A 21,931-nucleotide genomic window follows, 5' to 3' on the forward strand; every position below is an offset into this window, starting at 1 on the left:
AAAAAACAACAATACTGTGGCACTACCTAGAATTGCATTTTTTGCGTGTTTAAGGTAATATAGTTTCTAGAACATAAGTCATATACCTGAGTTATAAATGTCTAAGTTACTAGTTTCCTACAAAATATTCATCCCCCCACCTTTTTTTTTTAATTGTAAACAAATGGGATACATGTTGTTTCTCTGTTTGTACATGGTGTAAAGGCATACCATTTGTGTAATCATAAATTTACATAGGGTAATGTTGTTTGATTCATTCTGTTTCCCCCACCTTGTTTTTGTACTAGGGACTGAACCCAGGGTTACTGGGGATGAGCCACATCCCCAGCCCTTTTTATATTTTATTTTGGGACAGTGTCTCATTAAGTTGTTTAGGGCCTAGCTAAGTTGCTGGGGTTGGCCTTGAGCTCATGATCCTCCTGCCTCAGCTTCTGAAACTCCTGGTATTACAGGCATGTGCCACTGCACCTGGCTCCTTTTCCTTGAAACAAAACTTGACTGATGTGATTCTAAAGACCATGTTTCCCAGGGTCACTGTAAATAAGTTTAAGAAAAATTTGAGGAATGGGAATTATGATGTCACTCTTTGTCAACTAACAACGATCTTTACTTCTTCATTGTCTTTTTTCCTTCACATCCAAACTAGAGTCTAAAGACTGGGATTTCAACAGTCATATTCACTCTGAGGAAAAGATCAGGAGAACCGCAGATATTTTTATCTTCACTGGCTTAAGTTACAAAACCAACCACTGCCTACTCCTGTAATTATCATGGTATATAAAACATAACATGCTTATCAGTTTAATTCACTTTAGGTGTTACTCTATTTAAAAGATAAACACAATTCCAAAATAATACTTGTAGAAACCAGGAAAATTACCTTTGAATTCAAGTATCCCTTTTGGTCCACATGAGTACTGCAAATGTGTACCTGTACGCAAAACACAGAGGACAACTATCATTAGCAAGAAAAGAAATGAATCCTCCAAACCCGCTTCCTCCAAATAAAAGAATTCACACTACTTGTGAAAGAGTTGGAAGAGCTGTTCACTCATCCATTAATAACACCCGGTAAAGTTAAGGGTGCTGAAATAAGAGTAGACATGGAGAATGTCAGATGCCACAGAGGGTGAAAAATGGCATGTTAAGTGACTGCAGACAGAAAAATAATGTATTATTTTGAAAAGCCCCAAACAAAAAGGACACAAAGTCTGAGTCTCCAAGTAATGAACTTGGCCTTCAACTGAATAATGTTTTGTTAGAAAGAGCTGCAAATTGTGGTTGCTTTGGAATGAGTAAAAGTAGGTAAAATTTTAAAAAGAAGAGCTTCTGATAATGACAGCTGTGAAATAGAAAAGACTTTATTCAGGGACAAAGAGCAACTGAAAACAACTTTTAAAAGAACAGTGGGAGGTGAAACTAGAAATAATTAGAAGGAGCAAAAAAATACATATTTCCTTGCTTTTTAGACTTATCAATTTGCTCTTTATACTATAAGTCTTAAAAAATGGCCATGCTTTATAATCTTGTGATTTCAGAATTGTATTAATAAAATACTATATAGATAACTATATATGTAAATATTTTCACACTATTATAGAATAATTATAGAATTATTTTAAATGTGGAAATTATAGATCTTATACAAATTATTTGACTTCAATTTTATGAAATATTACCATTTTTGAAAATAATGGATTTAAAAATGTTCCATGGCACAAAAAATTGTTTATTGCAGTTTATTAAATATAAATATTAAAGTTTTTTATCAAATTTTGAATTTTCCTAGAATAAGCCGAATATGTATAGCAATGTCCCTAAGTAAGGATGGTAAATATGCCATCCATTTAACCCAAAAATAAAACATACATTAAATATATAAAGAAACACATGCTCATGATGTTGCAGAGCTCAGAACAAGAGTAAACTAGGGAGTGCTGGCCGTATAGCTCCTCATGTAGAATGCCTGACTCTCAGGCTGGAGACCCAGGTTCGAGTCCCCAGCCCTCTGTGGTTGTGCAAATACCAAACAAAGAAGTGCACTGCAAGAGTAAACTAGGGGCTGCAGTTGTAGCTCACTGCATTTATCATGCATGGGGTCCTGGATTCAATTCTTAGCACCAAAAAGGAAAAACGAAATAAAAACAGTAATTTCTGGAGAGTCTAAACAGGGTTATATATCAGTATAACAATTTTTAAAAATATTAACCAAATTAAACATGGTATATCTATATGTGTGTATGTGTATATAAATGTGTGTGTGTACTATATTTTAGACTAACGCAGTGTATTAATTCAATAGAACTCATTTTATCTATGATTATATTAATAACACACAAATTCTCAATTTCTACTCATTAAATGTGACTTTTATTTGAAGCATTGCACAATATTCTTCAAAAATGCATGGTATAATAGGGATTTCAGAACTTTTCCCCAAGCACAGGTTGTACAAATAAAATATCTTAGCCATTTCTGTACACACCAATCCTGACATTTATTTTAGCTTCTAATAGTCCAGCATAGCAGTATGAGGGCAGCATGAAATCAAGTCATAAATAACAATGTGTTCACCTCTCTCTCATCCAATTATTACCAATAATCAAACAGGCTATTTTTCAAATAAATCTTTCAAAATTCAAAACTATTAAATATTGGAAAATTAAACAGAAGCAAACTTTCCAATGCTACTTCTTATCAGTTGTGGATATAATGGACTGTGGAAAGACATTCTTCAATTGAATCTTCAGCAACTTTAAACTAAACCCTTTGAAACTTATAGAGGCTAGAGCTAAACTGTTATTTTTGAAATGTATAATCAAGTCAACCAAAGAACAAGACACAGAAATCCCAATCTGCTATATAGGAGCTACCCTATACTGTAATTTTTATGCAGGAGTAATGAACCTCAATCCTGATTTTTGTAATACAATATCCCCACATCTGATTCAGTGATTCTGTGATCAGGAAAAGATAGGGTGGGTATCTACTTCGAAGGAAGTACAGGATTATCCACTGGGTTCCTTGAGAAAGTACTAGAAGCTCTATTTTTATAATATTTCTATATCATAGTTGATAAATTATGTTTATGTTTCATAATGTAAGCTAGTACAATAGTTCATATTTCTAACATATAAACATATAACTATGATTTTTCGTGATACAAACTAGAGATTGTTTTCCCTAAATTTAAAATTTTCACTCTTCTTTGGAATATAAGTATAATTTAAACTCACATAGCAATGTGACCTACCAAAATCTTCATTTCTTTTTTTTTTTTTTTTCTTTTTTTTTGTAGTTCTTTTAGTTCTTTTAATCATGTGACTAGTGACTGGGCACTAAGGAGCAATCAGGTATATTCTCAGAGCTTTCCTAGAACACCGCTTGAGTGTAGCTTCTCATATTCCCCTCTGCTATTGTCTGGAATACGGGAAATTCAGCAGTATCTTAGATCATGAAGTTATCTTGAGTAATGACAAAAAATATATATGAGAGGAACTAGCTCCTTGGATATGGAGTCCTAATACCATGGTTTATCTTCAAAGAAACAATATTAACTTCTACATTGCTTAAGCCACCATTTTTTTTTTTCTAATTAATGCTGCCAAACCTAAATATAACTGAGATGGAGAAACAGGTTTAATTTCCCAAAACTTTTACTTACAGTTCCCTGTAGTTTGCATGATTACAAAATTTTGGAAACCAACAACAGGAAACTGATATGGATAAATTAAAATTTACTCCAAAGCCCAAGTCTTTGGCTGACAATATTAATTATAATGTTTCATAGTATTTTTGTAATTAAATACATGAAATGGGTGTGTCTATTTGGGATGGATGAGGGTGAACCAACTGTCTGAATACCATAAACTAACTTGTAAGCACTATTAGCAGCTGTGATCTTTCAATGGTAACATATCCATCATCAAAGCCTTTGGATATCAACACATTGGCATGCAGTTTTCTATCCCTGTGATCTTCTTTGTTCTGAGAAAAGTAAGAAGAAAACTTCTATCATCTGTGACATCAGTCTAAATTATAGTTTCATGTGATAGATTAGCAAGAAAAACTGCAGCATTTGCAAGAATTGGGAATGGCACTTCAAAATTAAGATTTCATGCATACAGCTCAAAAGCTACTATTGAATATGAAATTCTCAGTTACTCTACTATATATTTATGAATAGCTATAAATATTGGAATATCTTTGCTTAGTCCCATAGTTTTTAAAAACAGCCACTGAGATTTTTGGATACTCTTTAAGTACTTAATTAACAGTATAGCAATGGAGGATGCAGTAGGCATACCAACCATATAAATTCAATGAAATTTTGCTTTGATTCTTAAGTCTGCATTTATCACTGTTTTTTTTTCAACTATTGATCACCTTCCATTTTTTAGCAAAAATATTTAAGAAAATTGAAGCAAATTAATTGTAAAGAGGAAAAATCATTAACTTTCAGATTTATTCATATAAGAAGGATGTATGAGTGATGTATGAGACAATTACTTCCATAATTGCAAAGTAGACATTAAATAATCATTCTTAGGGTCAACATTATCCACTTGTGGTGATCATATTAAATGGGGCTAATCTTATCATTGCCAAATTTTTCCCCTGTCTTAAAAGAAAAAGTCTCAGAATTTGAAAACTATAGAGAAATAGTTTGAGTCATTATTTTTTCTTGAAGATGTTGTAGTGCAATCCATATAGAAGAGTTTTCTCACTCTTAGAAATAGAGAGATGAAATATTAAAATTTTTTGAAACAAAGAAAACAGCCTCATTTTACCTTAGTTTAATAAACTTTAAAGTAATGGCATCCTTAAAACAATTCAATTAATATTTAAGATGCAAATAAAAAGTATTGTTAAACAGTCTAATAATTTTAGACAATTCAATGCTGTATTATTCATGAAGATGGCCTTTAGTAAATAGTCTCACTGCAATTGTTTATTTGTCTGGGCAATAAAAGGTATGTCTCCTAGACAACTGTATTTCAACTCCCAGGCAATTAATATGCCTTGCTATAGAAATAATAATTGCAATATATTACCTTAGGAAAATCATACTACAATATGTAACCATGTGTATGATGTTAGAAACATAAACATCTCGTAGATCTCACTGGAATTATTATTATATTTTGCTTCAAGGACCTTGCATTTTATTATGGAATTAGAGACTGTTACTATATCTCCCTGATGAAAATACAGACAGTAACTTGTGATGGGGTCTGATTTGACTGTTGAACTAAGGAGGAGAAAGTGGGTTTTAAGATATCATTCGGTTTCTTTACTGTGTAAATGTGAGTTACATGTTGCTTCCATAGCAATGTGAACAAGTTTGGAGAGCCTCTCTACAGTGAGATACTTGCAGGTGTACAGTTCTGGTCTGACAATAGATGGGGCTGTGTTTATTAAGGCACATGAACTCTGAATCTCTGAGGACTTGAGGGTTCAAATTGGAAATTAACTGAGCTCATTATAAAAGGAGAAGTTTGCTGCTCTTTATCTGTGTAATGAATGTTCCTTCATCACTGTGACTTAAGCAAAGAGGCAAACCATGGTCCGTCACCTTTGAAACATGCTGTTTATCCTTACTATTCCCAAAGTACGGAGGCAAGCAGATCAGCTCTACTTCTAGCCCAGGAAATGCTGAAGGAGCTTCAATCTGCATCACAATACCTGTCTTGATGTGAAGGAAATTATATATATTTGGCAGCCTTGAAGAGTTTATAGCAGTCTTAAATTGTACTTCTGAGAGTTGTATTTTTGAGAATTATAGAATACATGGTATATATTCAATTTGTATATGTCAAAGAATATATGACAAACCTTCTCAAGTCAAGAAAGAAACTTAACTGTTATTCATTCTGCCTCTTCCTTTGTTCACTTATAAATTTTCACCATTCATTATTAGCTTAAATATTTGAAGATTTTAAGTCACCTAAGAATCACCAAGTTGTCACTTGCCATGACAAGCTGCCCCCCTAGTACCTGACACTCTCCCCAGGTGGTGGGGGGAGGGGGGCGTACATATTTTCTTCTTTTCAAAGATGTTTGTATAAACTCAAAGAGGAACCCTAAACCACTCACTTTTCTACTTTTATTTAGTTTTCAGGGGATAAACGAAATGTGTCTAAACTCCTTTTAACGACTCAATTTCATACAGCCATTTCTATGTAATTTAGTTATATCTCTTTTTAGAACAATATTCCAAGGGCAGTGTTTTGACAAAGTCCTACTACACTTGGGAGGAAGTGAGCACTAATTCTTAACTTAAAGATTTGTGACATCTTTAATTATGACAAACATCTTAGGTGAATTGAAAAGCCCCATGGCCCCCAAAGATTCCACTATTCTTTCTAGCACAGAGTGGTTATTTTAATAATACTAATTAAGTTATTAGTACTCATTATGTCATTGAACCATGAAATTATAAATCTCTTTCCTCCCCTTAGCCTCTTTGACCAGAATGGTTGAACAGCCTAACACTTTACAAACCCTATCAGCAATATTCAGAATGCATTGTATCTTAATTGAATCGATTCAATAAATAAAATATAATTCTAATCAATAACATTTTTGCATCAGCACTTTCAATCCTTTCAGTAGCTTAAACAATTGATTTTTTGACAGCAATGTAATCTAGTATACACCACTCTGCATTGGTGTGGAGGATCTGCAGTTCTGAGAGTACTATTCATTCTGGTATTGAAGTATTTTGAAACTCTTAATTACCTCAGTATCTTTCCTGACAGATACTTACAGTATGTGAAACTCCCTACCCTGCTCTCTCCACGTTCATGCTAAGGACTTTATCAAGTAATATAATTTCTAATATCATTATGGAGATGATTTCTTTAACCCATCTCCAGTCTTCTGCTAGATACCTTGAGCTCCAGTTTTCTTCTGGTTAATTCTAACTGGATAATCCATTAGCACATTGACCTATCTACAAAAACCTGTCATTTTTCCACAAATCCTATTCTTCTTCCTGTCTTCCCAGGAGTAACCAAAACTGAAAACCCAATGTAGTCTTTGACTCTTCCTTTTGGATGTGTTTTTTGATCATCTCATCATGATGTTGCATGTGCCCTCCTTCAGGTACCTGCTGAATTCTCTTGAATCTTGCTTCATAAAACCATTGCATTTGTCTTTTATTCTTCCTTTGTCTGGCTAAATCCTATAACCTCAAGTGCTCAAGTCACAGCATCTCAGTAGTAATACTAGATACAAAGCTCTAATTGCACTGAAGCCTACGGGGGAATAGGTGGTCATAACATTGAATGGGTGGGATCGGGCTCATATCTGAGCAAGGAAGAAACTCACAATGTTCCTCAATTTGTACCATTTTCTTCTCCTTACACATCTGTTATAGTCACTGATCAAAAGCAGGAACAGCACAACCCAATATATGGATGTTGAAACTGACATCACACCCATGGCGCACACAAACACACACACACATATGGTTAAAGTCTCTGGGGAGAGCAAGACAGGCCTCTCAAACAGGTCCAAAGTGGCTTGAGAGAGGAGGAAAAGGAGACTGGCTTGGGGTTTTTATTATAGATAGGATGTAGGGTTGGGAAGAGAGTCACCCTGAGGAGGCAGGCACTTGCCTGAACTCAATCTCCTTCCAACACCAAGGAATAGGGCCACAGGCTTTCTTATCCAGATGTAGAAGCAAAGTGAAAAGGGAGGGTTAAGTTTTGAAAGCTGTCAATGCTCAAATAGCAAAAAAATAAGTGTTAGCCTTTTCATTAGAAGACTACCCTATATTCATTTTTGCTTTGTTTTTAGTTTTGGAGAATATTAGCTTAATATTTTAATTTTATTTTTATTGGTGCATTATAATATTAGTGGGATTCATTCTTACATATTTGCTCATTCATACAATATAATGATATAATTACATTCAAAATTATATTCTATCCTTAGCTCAAACCAGCCCATCAGTCAGCAGCACTGCTGTATTGCCAATGACTATTCTAGAGTCATTAAACAATATGTTGATTAATCAGGTTTTCATCTATTTGGCATGCAAAAAAGCCAACAAAAAATTTTTGAATTTTATTGTAATATATATTTTAGGAAGTATATATATCAAGAATCATGCTTTTTAACACTTATTTTTTGCTGATTTACTGCATTGAGTTTCATTTTTCTGATAACTCTCTCCCTCTCTTTTTAAAAATTTTTGTTGTTGTTGTTGTTGTTAATGAGGGAATTTATAAGGAAGGCTGTGTTCCATGAACCACATCACTTTGGTGAGTTTTAGTGAAGACATCTATCTCATAGATAGCAGTAGGGATAAACTGAGGCACTGATATTTTATTAGGATAATAAGCAGGGTAGTTAATCTTAAGTTTATATATGAACATATTTTAGTAGTGTACACTATATGGTTTTACATACTGTATTGTATATGGTGCATCCTATGCCATCAGAAGGTTGCAAACTAAAGTTTGTGAACCAAATCCTGCAAAGTCTCCTATTTTTGTAAATAAAGCTTTATTGTACACATTGCTCCTTTCCATCTCAAAAGGTAGAATTGGGTAATAAAGATAATTGATTCTACATCTCCAAGGGCTAAAGTATTTACTCTCTGCCTTTTGTAGATAGAAGTTGAGGAACATTCATAGAAAGAAATCACTGAATCCATTTTTAATTCTGGAGTCCAATGAGAATATAATAAAAATATTCTTTAACTCAAAGAATGACCTATTCTTTAAGAAGACTCAAAGAGAAGTTAATTTCATATGTCTAATGTGGGTCTAGAGACTTGAATTAAAATCTTGATTAAGGAGTCAATTCCTTATAAGCAAATCTGGATGCCTGACATAGGTCACAAACAGTAACGGCTCAAAGTGAACCTAGAGAATCAAAGGCCATGAAGCCCCTGATTTGATGAATTCTTAAATGGGATGAATGGCTGCAGCATCATAAGGGCTTGCAATTGTATTCATGCAAAGCTGTCACATGCAGAGTATTTTCCCTTTGAAGAGCCACCTACTTTATTAAAAGGAAGAAGAAATACAGTGAAAAGAAAACATCTACTCATGATCCTTCCACAAAACTACTAAAAAGTATCAAAGAAAGGCTGGTACGCTTGAAGTCATTTCTGAAGTAAATCTCTAGATGATATATAACATATCATAGTAACCGTAAGTTTTATCTACTGTAAAATCTCAAAAGCTTGTATTCCATAGTTATATAAATAGAATTTAGATTAAGGATAATAGGTTCTACGCATTAACATGTAAAAAATATCACATAAAATATCATCTTTACTAAGGGAAAAATGAGCAATATATAACTAAATAATCATAAAAAATTTACTTACATTTTAAGAGCCTCATGGTTTCCTATCCTTATATCCCCCTCCAATTCTTAAGTGCCTCCGTCATAAATTATTCTATCAGATGCATTTTCAAAATTGAAACTGTTTTAATTCAATAGGTCACTGAAAATATAGGTCCACTGTTAGAGGAAAAACAACGCTTCTCAACTATATCTGGTTGAAATATGTACACTTGTGGTCGATACCATTGCAAGCAAAAGACACCTCAGGATTGCATCTCATTAAATAATGTGCAAAATCATCAAATATACCCAAGGAAAGATAAGGAGTCATTCTTGGACATAGAATATAATGACTCAATCAGTAACTAAATCCATTTGATTGCACTTCAAGTGGCTTCAAGATAAATCCATTTCTTCTTCTCTATGGTTAACCTATTTTAATTAAACTGTTATCTCTCACCTGGTATCTATTCTAATTAAATGGTAGGAGACTCCTAATGGGAGGTTGCTTCATTGGTCCAGGTCCTTCTACTTTCTGTATCAGAAGGCCATGATTCATGGCCATGAAGAGCCATGATTTATATAGTGTTCTTAGGATCAGGGACCCAAAGTGAACCATTTACCATGTAAGCTTCATATTAGAAAATGTCTGATGGCTTAGTTGTTGTTGGATGTGATATAAACACATAGAATATTTTCATACTTCAGAACCTTGGTTAATGTTAGCTTTTCTCAAACATGTCCCATAAATATTTCCCTAAGGGCATAAGTTAATGAAAGAATGATCAAGAGGCGTTGAGAGTACAACTTTTCTTGACCAACTTTATGGAGTTTACAAAGAAGCACAGAAAGTCACCATTCTATTCCATATGATGAATGTTGTTTTAATTAAGAAAAAACATTTTTAATTACTTATGAGATTATTGTGGCAATTAATTAAATTTATATATATAATAAATGATATGTGCAATGCAATATATTACACCTAATTATTTTCACATTTTTTAAAAATATTTTTAGATGTTGATAGACCTTTATTTTATTCATTTATTTATATATGGTGCTGAGAATCGAACCCAGTACTTCACACATGGTAGGCAAGCAATCTACCACTGAGCCACAACCTCAGCCCTATTTTCACATTTTACTTCACCTTGACCATGAAACCCTTGTCCAGGAATGACCACTTACCTGTCATTGTATTACCCAAGTCACTGAGAATTATTATTTCTAAAGAATAAATATATATTAGATGAATAAAGGTAATAAAGAAAACTACTTGTTTGATGACTGAAATTCATACTGAAGACAGATGTTTTTCAATATCTTTAGGAAAAACACATTACTGTAATTTCTAAGCATTAATGTATTTCTCCTCTCAGTGCAAATCCATCATCTTTTAAATGTGAGGCAAGCATATGAAATTCTCATTTCAGTTGCTGATTTGGCTATTCTGAAGTGAGTCCATGTGTTTGAGGGAGGATTAGGAAGGGTAGAAGAACAAAATTGTGACCAAAACCTTTTCATTATTTGGAACTGCTTTACAACTAGAATGTTACCATTTTGGATGTACTATTTTAATAATTAATAGACTTTATTTTATTACAACATTAGATACAAAATAATTGGGCAGGTAATACAAAGGGTTCTACACACCCACCCCCTCTCCACCCTCCACTCTTAGAGATTCCTCTCATATTATCACCTTGCTTTAGGGTAGCATACTCATTACAATTAATGAAGTGAATCAATACATTCTTCTTACTATTATAACCCATGCTTTGTGTTGAAGTTTACTTTCTGTATTATGCATTTTAGGGTTTTTGATAAATGAATGTATATTGACATCTATCCACCATTACCATTTCACACAAAGCAGTTTCACTGATATAAAAACTATCCTCTGGGTTGGCCAGGGGTGTTGGCAGAGGCCTACAATTTCAGCAACTCAAGAGGCAGAGCAGGAGGATGGTAAGTTCAAGGCCAGTCTCAGAAACTTGGTGAGACCCTAAAGCAATTTAGCAAAACCTTGTCTCTAAATAAAAAATAAAAAGGGCTGGGATGTAGCCCATGGTAAAGTAACCATGGTTCATTCCCAGGTCCAGAATAAAAACTGTGCTCTTCTTATGTATCCCTCTCCATCTCCCCTCAATTCCTTGGCAAACTCCAAACTTTTTACAATCTCTAGTTTTACCTTTTCTAAGTGTCATGTAGTTGGAATAATACCAGGTAACCTTTTCAGGCTTTTTTTTTTTAACGAAGCAATATTCACTTAACATTCTATCAGATTTCTCTCTGGCTTGGTAGGTCATTTCTTAGGAATACTGAATAATAGTTCATTGTATTTATGTGCTAACATTTGTTTATTCATTCACTTTTTATAGGGTGTCCTGGTTACTCAACAAGTTTGACAATTATAAATAACACTATTATAAATATTCATGAGCAGGATATCCGTGTGGAGGTGGGTTTTTCAACTCATTTGTGTAATATACAATCCATTTGCTGAATTGGATCATATAATAAGAATATGTTTGATAAGAAACTGCCATGGCTTTACCATTTTTCATTCTAACCAGAAACTAATGAGAATTCATCCCCTTATATTGAAATCTATGCTATAGTTGGATATTGTAAGTCCTCTAAAGGCCCATGTGTTAAAGGCTTGATCACGAGGGTGGTACTATTTGGAGGTCATGATACTTTTAAGAGGTGAGGCTCACTAGGAGGCCATCAGGTCATGGGGGCATGTGTGCAAAGCAGATGTGGAATCTCAGTTTCTTCCTCCTCAGCTCCTTTCTGGCTCATGAAGTGAGCAATTTCTTTCACCATGTAAAACTGCTACTCTTTTCCAGCACACCTACCAGAGGCCAAGAGAAAGGAGTTCACCCAATCTTCTGCCAGAACTTCTAACACTGTGGTCCAAAGTGAACCTTTCCTCTTTATAAGTTAATTTCTTTAGGTATGTCATTGCAGTCCTGGAATCTGGTCTTGTCCTGTGTATGTAAAGTGGGTATGTTGTAAGCAATATTTAGTTGGGTATTGTTTTCCATCCATTCCAATAGTCACGTCTTTTAATCAGCATATTTCACTGTTCACATTGAAGGTGATGATGCTATTGTTAATAACTATCACTTTTTAAGTATTCTTTGTTGCACGTATTTTTGTTTCTTACTTTGATATTTCTCCTTTTTCTGCCTTCTCTGGTTTTCAAAAGGATTTATACTTTTTGCATTTCCCCCTCTTGACTTATGAATTATACTTCTTTCAAAATATTTTAGTGTTTTCCCCTGGCATTTGTAACGTACACTTACAACAAGTCAGCATCCAAATAGTCCTGCACTGTTTCACAGCCATTCTAGCTAACTTAGACCATTTCCAAGGCTTCCTCTTCAACCCTTATAATATTGCTGCCATTCACTTATCTTATTCTTTTGTTTAAAAACCTGACACTTTGTTAGTACTAATACTTGGCACAGTTATCTATTACCTCAAAAGGAAATAACAACTATAGATATTTTATTTTATTTTCATTTATTCCCTTCTATGACTCTTTTTAAATTTAGAACCATGTTTTCTTAATTATAGGAATTGCCTTTTCTCTGAAGAATTCTTTTAATAATTCTTACAAGGAAATTCTGCTGGTGACAAATTCTCTGTGTGTTTGGGAAAGGCTTTAATTCTTCTTCACTTTGGAAGTGTAATTTCACTGGATTCAAAATTCTAGTTTGTTTTTTTTTTTTAATCAAACACTATGAATATTTGTGTATGTCCTCTTCGTTCAGTTTAGGCAGTAGTTCTCAAGAATTATGGGATATCATGAAAAGGCCAAATTTAAAAATTGTTGGGATTGAGGAAGGCTTAGCGAAACAAACGAAAGGAATGAACAATCTATTCAATGAAATAATGTCAGAAAATTTCCCAAATCTGAGCAATGAAATGGAAAATCAAGTTCAAGAGGCTCATAGGACTCCAAATACACAAAATTACAACAGACCAACACCAAGGCACATTATAATGAAAATACCTAACATACAAAATAAAGACAGAATTTTAAAGGCTGTGAGAGAAAAGAACCAAATTACATTCAGGGGGAAACCAATACGGATATCAGCAGATTTTTCAATCCAGACCCTAAAAGCTAGAAGGGCCTGGAACAACATTTTTCAAGCCCTGAAAGAAAATGGATGCCAACCAAGAATCTTATACCCAGTAAAACTTACCTTCAGATTTGACGATGAAATAAAATCCTTCCATGATAAACAAAAGATAAAAGAATTTACAAAAAGAAAGCCAGCATTACAGAACATTCTCAGCAAAATATTCCATGAGGAAGAGATGAAAAACAAAGAAGCAAATCAGCACAGGGAGGAATTATCCTAAAGGAATTGTCAAATAAAGGAGGAAACAAGTTGTGTCAAACAAATAAATAAATAAAATTTAAAAAATGAACCAAATGACCGGGAAACCAAATCATATCTCTATGATAACCCTGAATGTTAATGGCCTGAATTCATCAATCAAAAGACATAGACTGGCAGATTGGATTAAAAAGAAAGATCCAACAATATGTTGCCTGCAAGAGACTCACCTCATAGAAAAAGATATCCATAGACTAAAGGTGAAAGGATGGGGAAAAACATACCATGCACATGGACTCAGCAAAAAAGCTGGAGTATCCATCCTCATTTCAGATAATGTGGACTTCAAGCCAAAGTTAGTCAGAAGGGATAAAGAAGGTCATTTCATACTGCTTAAGGGAAGCATAAATCAGCAAGATATAACAATCGTAAACATCTATGCCCCAAACAGTGGCTCATCCATGTATGTCAAACAAATCCTTCTCAATTTCAGAAACCAAATAGACCATAACACAATAATACTAGGTGATTTTAACACGCCTCTCTCACCACTGGACAGATCTTCCAGACAAAAATTGAATAAAGAAACCATACATCTCAATAACACAATCAATAATTTAGACTTAACGGACATTTATAGAATATACCATCGAACCAAGAGTGAATACACTTTCTTCTCAGCAGCACATGGATCCTTCTCTAAAATAGACCATATATTATGCCACAAAGCTAATGTTAGCAAATACAAGAAGATAGAGACACTAGCATGTATTCTATCAGATCATAATGGATTGAAGTTAGAAATAAATGAAAGAGTAAAACACAGAAACTGTTCCAACATCTGAAGATTAAACAATATGCTATTATATGATGAATGGATAACAGAAGATATTAGGAAGGAAATTAAAAATTCTTAGAGGTAAATGAGAACAAAGAAACATCATATCAAAATATCTGGGACACTATGAAAGCAGTACTTAGAGGGAAATTTATTTCATGGAGCGCATTTAATAAAAGAAGTAAAACTCAACAAATAAACGACCTAACACTACAGCTCAAAGCCCTAGAAAAAGAAGAACAGAACAGCACCAAAAGTAGTAGAAGACAGGAAATAGTTAAACTCAGAGCTGAAATCAATGAAATTGAAACAAAAGAAACAATACAAAAAATTGACAAAATAAATAGTTGGTTCTTTGAAAAAATAAACAAAATTGATAAAACTTTAGCCACACTAACAAAGAGAAGACGAGAGAAAACCCAAATCACTAAAATTTGGAATGAACAAGGAAATATCACAACAGACAGGATTGAAATGCAAAACATAATTAGAAGCTATTTTGAAAATCTATACTCCAACAAAATAGAAAATTTCGAAGACATCAACAGGTTTCTAGAGACATATGAATTACCTAAACTGAACGAGGAAGACACACACAATTTAAATAGAACAATTTCAAGTACTGAAATAGAAGAAGTCATCAAAAGCCTACCAACAAAGAGAAGTCCGGGACCAGATGGGTTCTCAGCCGAGTTCTACAAAACCTTTAAAGAAGAGCTCATTCCAATACTTCTCAAAGTATTCCATAAAATAGAAGAGGAGGGAACCCTCCCAAACGCATTCTATGAAGCCAATATCACACTGATACCTAAACCAGGCAGTGACTCATCAAGGAAAGAAAATTTCAGACCAATATCCTTAATGAACATCGATGCAAAAATTCTCAACAAAATTTTAGCAAATCGCATACAAAAACATATTAAAAAGATAGTGCACCATGATCAAGTGGGTTTCATCCCAGGGATGCAAGGTTGGTTCAACATCAGGAAATCAATAAACGTAATTCACCATATCAATAGACTTAAAGTCAAGAATCACATGATTATTTCAATAGATGCAGAAAAAGCATTTGATAAAACACAGCACCCCTTCATGCTCAAAACACTAGAAAAAATAGGGATAGTGGGAACATTCCTTAACATTGTAAAGGCCATTTATGCTAAGCCCATGGCTAATATTCTAAATGGTGAAAAACTGAAAGCATTCCCCCTAAAAACTGGAACAAGGCAGGGATGCCCTCTTTCACCACTTCTATTCAACATCGTTCGTGAGACTCTGGCCAGAGCAATTAGAGAAACCAAAGAAATTAAAGGGATACGAATTGGAAAAGAAGAACTCAAACTATCCCTGTTCGCTGATGACATGATTATATATTTAGAGGAACCTGGATATTCCACCAGAAAACTCTTAGAACTCATAAGTGAATTCAGTAAAGTAGCAGGTTACAAGATCAATGCCCATAAACCCAACGCATTTTTATACATAAGTGATGAATCTTCAGAAAGAGAAATTAGGAAAACTACCCCACTCACAATAGTCTCGAAAAAAATAAAATACTTGGGAATCAATCTCACTAAAGAGGTGAAAGACCTCTACAATGAGAACTATACAACACTAAAGAAAGAAATTAAAGAACACCTTAGAAGATGGAAAGATCTTCCATGTTCTTGGATAGGAAGAATTAATATTGTCAAAATGGCCATACTACCTAAAGTGCTATACAAATTCAATGCAATTTCAATTAAAATCCCAATGACGTACCTTACAGAAATAGAGCGAGCAATTATGAAATTCATCTGGAAGAATAAGAAACCCAGAATAGCTAAAGCAATCCTTAGCAGGAAGAGTGAAACAAGGGGTATTGCAATACCAGATCTTCAACTCTACTACAAAGCAATAATAACAAAAACGGCATGGTATTGGTACCAAAATAGAAAGGTAGATCAATGGTACAGAATAGAGGACATGGACACAAACCCAAATAAATACAATTTTCTCATACTAGACAAAGGTGCCAAAAATATGCAATGGAGAAAAGATAGCCTCTTCAACAAATGGTGCTGGGAGAATTGGAAATCCATATGCAACAGAATGAAACTAAACCCATATCTCTCACCATGCACGAAACTAAACTCAAAATGGATTAAGGACCTCAGAATCAGACCAGAAACCCTGTAGATTATAGAAGAAAAAAGTAGGTCCAGATCTTCAACATGTTGACTTAGGACTAGACTTCCTCAACAGGACTCCCATAGCACAAGAAATAAAAGCAAGACTCAACAAGTGAGATAGATTCAAACTAAAAAGCTTCCTCTCAGCAAAGGAAACTATCAGCAATGCGAAGAAAGAGCCTACAGAGTGGGAGAAAATCTTTGCCACTCATACTTCAGATAGAGCACTAATCTCCAGAGTCTATAAAGAACTCAAAAAATTCTACACCATGAATGCAAATAATCCAATTGACAAATGGGCTAAGGAAATGAATAGACACTTCACAGAAGGCGATCTACAAGCAATCAACAAACATATGGAAAAATGTTCAACATCTCTAGTAATAAGAGAAATGCAAATCAAAACCACAGTAAGATTTCATCTCACCCCAATTAGAATGGCGATTATCAAGAATACAAGCAATAACAGGTGTTGGTGAGGATGTGGGGAGAAAGGTACACTCATACATTGCTGGTGGGGCTGCAAATTAGTGCAGCCACTCTGGAAAGCAGTGTGGAGATTCCTTAGAAAACTTGGAATGGACCCTCCATTTGACCCAGCTATCCCACTCCTTGGCCTATACCCAAAGGACTTAAAATCAGCATACTACAGAGATACAGCCACATCAATGTTCATAGCTGCTCAATTCACAATAGCCAGATTGTGGATCCAACCTAGATGTCCTTCAGTTGATGAATGGATAAAGAAACTGTGGTATATATATACAATGGAATATTACTCAGCCATAAAGAATGATAAAATTATGGCATTTGCAGGCAAATGGATGAAATTGGAGAATATCTGCTTAGTGAGATAAGCCAATCTCAAAAAAGCAAAGGACGAATTATATCGCTTATAAGTGGATGATGACACATAATGGGGGGTGGGAGGGGTTAGTGTTAGGGTTAGAGTTAGGGTTATGGATGGGGGCAAGAATGGAGGAAGGAAGGACTATATAGAGGGAAAAGAGGGGTTAGAGGGGTGGAGGGAAAGGAAAAAATAACAGAATGAATCAAACAACATTACCCTATATAAATTTATGATTACACAAATGGTATGCCTTTATGCCATGTACAAACAGAGAAACAACATGTATCCCATTTGTTTACAATAAAAAAAAGCTGAAATTCTCTTTTGTCCCTGTTTTTGTCTCCTTGTTATCTATAACTTTCCCTAGAAATTCCTTCTTAAGTAGAATTAAAGCTTTGCAGTTATGTGAGCTGGAACCCCTCTTTTTAAATATCGGATTAATATGATTCCTATTGTGGCAGCAAGGTGTGAATAGAGCGATATGTTCCATATTTAGTTCTCTGTTTTTAATGGTACTGTGTTTATGTGCTGTGACCTTCATAAGTGTCTCTTAGCTCCACCACCTACCCCCAGGAGTGTAGGAAGTTTACAGAAAGTTGGGGTGCTTCCCCAAGTACCTAAGGTTCTGGAGAAGTCCCTTCTTCCTATCTTTTACAGAACACTCTCGGGATATTTCAAAATGGTTTACTTTGCCCTCACCCTGACCAAACTTAGAGAGATTTTTCCTCAGATTTTTACTATGAAAACTTGATAAGACCCCAGAAGGTAAAACTTGTAAATTTATGGACGTTTCCCTTAGGTTGGCCCCTTGGAGATTTTAATTCAAACTAATCCACAATCAGATTCCAGCAATACATTTCTTTGTTCCTATCAGTATCTGGTTCTACTGGCCTCTGCCTTAGTTAAGCCAGTCAAGCAGATTTGTACTCTGTATTAGCTGTAGGTTCAGTTATTTTTTTTTCTTTTCTTTTCTTAGGACAGGTGGTTTGTTATGTGATCTTGAGTCTATTATGGATGAATCTAAGGAAAAACAATTAATTAAATTTTGGCTTGTTTAGCTTTCTTTCTTGTTATAAGGATTAGAATTATGACTTCCAAACCCTTTACATGTTAAAGAAAAAATGAGCATATATATTATACACTACATGCTTTTCATATAGCATATATGTATACGTAGATATATTTAACTTTTCCTCATGAGCAGAAATCACAAATTCATATATATGCATATATATTCTGATTTCTTTTCATGAGGGAAACTTAAATATATATAATAATAACCATATATTTATAATGAATAAATGAATGAATTTACTAATACCTGGTTCAGGTAAGTCATGAGGGAAAAATTAAAATATATATATACATATATATGTGTGTGTGTGTGTATATATAAAATACATAAATTTTATGACATATACTTTATATAGGAAAAAATTTTATATAGTATATATTCTTTATATACTATGTGTATACATACATATGTGTGTACATATATACACATATGTGTGTTTATATAAATTACATAAACTTTATAACATATACTTTATATAGGAAAAACATTTTATATAGTATATGTTCTTTACATTGTGTGTATATGTGTGTGTGTGTGTGTATGTGTGTGTGTGCGCATGCGAGTGTGTTTAAATTTCCCTCATGACTTAATTCATTTATTCATTTAGTACTCATTAACCTATAGCTAATCCAGCAAGCAAGATAACAAAAGTCTATGATTGCTTATCATGGGCCAATATTTTTAATGGGTAAAAGAAGTACACAAGTTAAAATATGGTTCACTTGTCTTCCTCATGGACTAGATATTGGAGGGCAGGCACCATGGTAAGTCTGACACAGGTATATTCCTGGTAGCCTAGATGAACAAACATCATTCATGTGACTCAATTTCAAGTGATGTGAAACATCTTTCTAGATTCTGATATGAGCTTGAAGATATATGTTGTTACTCAAGCCAAAGAGAGATAGAAATAAGTTCTGGGCATGAAGAGGGCAAAAGATTTAAAAAATGATGGAAAAGATATGGATGATAATGTAGCATGATTTTTATGTCCAAAACATGCAGAGAGAAAATAAAACCCTTTTGGGTTAACCATTCAAAAGGGAAGATCTTTCCATACAAAAATCTCCTCAATAATAATTAAATGCATACTACTAAATATTTACTTCACAGTAGGTCTCCAAGAAAGCAATAATGTCCGTATTAATTAAGAGATTATCACAATCTGAGAGACTCGTGGCTTTACATTTTGATCACCAGCATGCAGACTGCTTTTGAAAAAAAAAAAAAATGCAGCCAACAAATCAGGGACATAGTACTTCTCAGAAAGTAGAATCATCCTTTACTTGATAGCTTCAGGTTTGCTCTCAGAAACCTGTGGTATATTACCACAACATTGTGGAGTTTTACAATGCAAATCCACAACAACTCTACAAGGCCCTTCCCGTGTAAATGTCTTCAGATGCATAATCAAGCACAGAAAATCAAAAATATGCCTGGTTTGTTACACAGAGCAGGGAAGAAGTGTTTGCTTAGATAGATTCTGGGCACCATCTGGGAGACAAGTGCCTGGTTTTGCAACAGATTGCATAATTTTCCTGTAGAATCTGGAGAAAAGCCCTAACTGCTTTAATAGAGAGTTGATTTTACATGCCTTTAATCTTCATTTCGGTTTGTCTTAAAGGCAATCCATATGGTTGAATGGCAGAAGTAGTCATTAGCTTAACACAGTCTTCAGGCTTCCATCTTTCTGTGGGAGACATGCAATATTTCACCTGATAGAGAGTTAGTTTTCATTGCACATGGCAATTAATCTTTTTACTAGCCAAGCATCTACTGCATATATATGCCATGTGATTGATTAGATTAGAAATTTAATGTTACAGTTCATACATTAGTAATATTTCAATATAACACGTACCAAGGACTCCTCTATCAATAATATGAGTGGATCAAGAGCGGCACAAATTAGCACCTGGAGCAGAAAAGGATGACCTTGGCAGGAAGGAAATACTTCATTCACAACGGAGAAATCTTAGTGCAAAGTTCATCTTATTAGTAGCTCAGTGTGGAACCTGTGGCTGGAGGGTACGTGGATTCTTCGCAGGCAACAAAAAAAACATAAAAGCAGATGGCAAGACACAAATCCCAAATGGAAGAGACAGATCTATTTCTTTCATGTACCTATCTCTGTACACCTTTCTTGGCAGAAGTAGAAAGAAAAGCATTTCGGCATCATGTAGTAAAAGTTACAATTAAAACTTGTAACAGATAAACAGAGTTGGATATGTAGAAGGAAGGAAATTATATCTTGGTGATAGTTTCTGAAATAGAAGAAAATAGAACAGCTTTCTAAACTGAGCCTAAATTTTTTTTCAGTCCTGAGATTTGCACACCTATCACAAAAGTGACCTCTGTGTTTCTGTCTACAACTGAGAGGATGAATTTAGGGAAAAGGTGTTTACATTCATTTAAAATAGATGAAGCCATATGCTGGCCTTAGAATCTTACATTTGTTACCAAATATGATCAATCAGCTGGTATATACTAAGCTAAGGTGATTCACACTGGGAGGAATTGGAGACTACAATATTTAAACATATCCCAAACTAATAATGTTAATTTGATACCACCAGTATTAAATATATTCTACAAGGCAAATATTATTCTACAATTCTACTTATTTTCATCTATGTCCTCTTCCTTTATTTTACCTTGATTTTCCTGCAGGGCCAAATGAAACTTAGCATTAGGTTATTGGACTTGCTCATTCCTTACCTATCATCATTAAATGGAAATGTCCAGGCCAAACCAGAGGTCCCAGGAAGAGGACAAGAGATACATGAACCAGAGATGAGTCACTCCAAGAATTTCAATCAAGTCTACCCTAATTAAGTAACAGTCAAACTCCTGATAAGCAAACCAAGGGAAAAGTAGGAAAGTTACCTAGCAGACCATGACTAATGACTGAGCAAAAAATGTTAATTTTGCTAATGGAGTTTAGGGTTTATTGTACATTATTGCATCAATACATAAGTTATAAAGGCTAACATTTGTTAGTAATACTTGCAAATATGGTAGTCTCTGTTGTTTGCTATATTTCCATCTCTCCTTTTTATCTTAAGAATTTTTGTTTTGTGAGGTTATGTGCTATGATATTTAATAAGAGGTATTCATACCTTTTACATCATCATTATGAACTGTGGCCTTCAAGTTCAGCCTGAGCCTATCACTGTGAACAGAATGATGATTTTTATGGACTTAAGATAATCAGGATCTACAAAATTGTTTGACTTGAAAATACAGAGTATTACTAGCAAGGAAGAAATGAGAATGGATGCAAAAGAGATAACTAATAAATACCAACCAAGGGCTGATAAAGCCCAACAG

Source organism: Sciurus vulgaris (genome assembly GCF_902686455.1).
Source record: "Sciurus vulgaris genome assembly, chromosome: 17".
NCBI classification, from domain to species: domain Eukaryota; kingdom Metazoa; phylum Chordata; class Mammalia; order Rodentia; family Sciuridae; genus Sciurus; species Sciurus vulgaris.